At 39.9% G+C, this 2,915-nt stretch overlaps 1 non-coding gene across 1 annotated transcript; it reads left to right on the top strand.

Moving 5' to 3' along the window:
• Positions 1–784: 784 nt before the first annotated feature.
• On the top strand, positions 785–857 carry TRNAC-GCA (transfer RNA cysteine (anticodon GCA)). Its single transcript has one exon. It is a non-coding gene; the product is annotated as a tRNA-Cys (tRNA).
• The last annotated feature ends 2,058 nt before the right edge of the window (positions 858–2,915 follow it).

Raw genomic sequence — 2,915 nt, forward strand, 5'->3', positions numbered from 1 at the left:
CACCTGGAGGACATTAGGCTAAGTGACATAAACGAGACACAGAAAGACAAGTCTCCCTCATACTTGGAAGGTAAAATAATCAACTCGTAGATGCAGATCTTTGGTGGTTGCCAAAGAGCAGGACAGAGAGGAGGAAATGAGATGTTGGGCAAGGGTGCAAAGTTTCACTTTGCAAGATGAATGGGTTCTGGAGGTATAATGTACAGCATGGTAACCAGAGTTAACAATACTGTACTGTACTCCTGAAATTTGCTAAGAGGGTAGATCTTAAATCTTCTCAACACACACACACACACACACACACACACACATGTAATATAAAAGTGAAGGCAGAGGTTATTTAGCTTGACCATGGTGGGCTTTTTCCAACATACGCTGTGCTGTGCTTAGTCGCTCAGTTGTGTCCGACCCTTCGCAACCCCATGGACTGTCAGCCGTCAGGCTCCTCTGTCCATGGGGATTCTCCAGGCAAGAATACTGGAGTAGGTTGCCATGCACCCCTCCAGGGGATCAAACCCAGGTCTCCTGCATTGCAGGTGGATTCTTTACTGTCTGAGCTACCATGGAAGCCCATGAATACTGGAGTGGGTACCCTATCCCTGCTCCAGGGGATCTTCTGGACCCAGGAATCGCACCCGGGTCTACTGCATTGCAGGCGGATTCTTTACCAGCTGAACTACCAGGGAAGCCCTTTACGATGTACACATATATCAAAACATCATGTTATAGCCCTTAAACACAATTTGTATACGTCAAAGATATATACAAATCTTTGTATATTGCTTCCCTGGTGGCTCAGATGGTAAAGCATCTGCCTGCAGTGCAGGAGACCCAGGTTCAATCCCTGGGTCAGGAAGATCCCCTGGAGAAGGAAATGGCAACCCACTCCAGTATTCTTGCCTGAGAATTCCATGGACAGAGGAGGCTGATGGGCTACAATCCATGGGGTTGCAAAGAATCGGACACGACTGAGCGACTAACACTTAAACTTGTATAACATTTTAATTAACGGCCTTAAAATATTTAGACACATGGCAAGTTGGCTTCCATTTGCACTCCTGACGGCCTGGAAAATATGAGGTGGGTCTCTTCTTAGAATCAAAGACATGTCTCATTCCCCTCTGTTAATCACACATAAATGCCAAACACAAGATGGTGCACGAGAGGTGCCCTCTATCCCCAAATGCTTAATTAATGAATGTACGCTTATTAAGTGAATTTATGGTGGGCCCATCAGGTATTTTAGAGCCAGTAAGCCTTTTGACACCTCTAAATGACACTTGATATTTAGACGCTGTCTACTCCAGCCGTGAGTAAGGTCACTGCATGCTCAGACACCCTGCACAGAAACGTACTTCTTCCTTCTTAACCACTTCCTCCCCCAACAGCTCAGGCACTCCTTCAGAACCCATCTCTTGGGGCTATCAGATTAAACTGAGCAGGAAAACTGGTAGAAAGGTTAATGCAATTGATTCCACAACTCGGAATGGTTTGAATTCAAAGGTTTAGTTGCTAATTTTAGTCCCAGGGTTAGGATATTGAAAAAGTAGACTGGGTCTCTGTTTAAATAATCTTCCTTAATGATGATGTAAAGTAAAATAGTTTTAAAATGTCCTGGAGACAGGCAATATATTTTTAAAACTTTTTGGTTTGTGTGTATGCCCACTTAGACTGGGTATAGACGAACATAGCCACATAAAGTTGCCAGTTTAGGGGGGAAAAAAGACCCATACAATTTTGGGCTTATTACAAAATGTAAAAAATATGATATAGACCTCCCACTGAGTAGCTCTGAATTAAAACCAATTTTTACTTAAACATGTGGCATTTCTCCTTATGTAGCTCTTTTTGGGCCTCTCCTCACCACCCCTCATCCAGAAAAAAAAGTTTTAAAATAATAAGAATAATTTGATTTAAAATGCCAATCTGTTTTAATGCTTTAGCCTGAGTTCTTCATTTGGGTTCAACATACTATTGCCATCCTGGCATGTGGTACAGCATTCATTCAGAAACTATAATCCTTATTCAGAGAAACTCTTTGGTACACACAGCTCTAGTTATATGTAAGATACACTATTTTCTGAAGTAAATTAAAGTATCTCTGCAGGAATTAAACTCTCAGAATAGATCTACTTTGGGGTTTCAACAGCCTTTCTGATTTCTAGCCCAGTACCTTGTATTAAGCAAGATGTGCTTTATAAGACACTAAATAAGAACAATACTTGCCTTCATGTTTATCAACTCAGACCCTTTCAGTCTTGTCTTCATCATGCATTTTGCCACTTAAGGCAAAGTCAAGGACTTTTAGTTTGTTTATATTTATCTATTGCCTGCCAAATAATCCTCTGCTCTCCAATGCCCCAACCCCCCACAAACTAGGATAAGAAAAGGAGTTTAAGTTATTCTTATTTGATGCCTTTATTTGGTTCTTTCATATTTCTGAGGCTTACTTTTTATCCATAAAATTAAAAATAGAAGTGAAAGTCATCCTTGTTTTTATAATTAAACCCTCATTTCATCAAACTGGATTTCATTGGCAGGACTTAAAGGCATAACCTTCCACTTATTATCACCATCCTTTACAATTCCTGCAATCATTACTTCTGTGGCAGATGACTGTGGTTTGGGCTTTTTTGTTGTTGTTGTTGTTTTAATATATGTCTCTTTACTGTTCTTTGGAAAGTGGCCATTGTTAATATGGAGGTTCTTCCATATATTCAAGTTTATGTTTGCCAGATGCTCTAGAATAAGTGATTATTCAAAACATATTTGAATCCTTTTTGTTTTCATCTATAGCTTAAGTTTGGCACTCAGAGACTAATGAACTTAAAACATAATTTTCTCCTTATACATTTAAAATTTAGTCACATGCATATGTAAGGCTCTTTTTTTTCTGTCTATGCAAAATGCTAGAG

Source organism: Dama dama, chromosome 9, assembly GCF_033118175.1.
Source record: "Dama dama isolate Ldn47 chromosome 9, ASM3311817v1, whole genome shotgun sequence".
Taxonomy (NCBI): domain Eukaryota; kingdom Metazoa; phylum Chordata; class Mammalia; order Artiodactyla; family Cervidae; genus Dama; species Dama dama.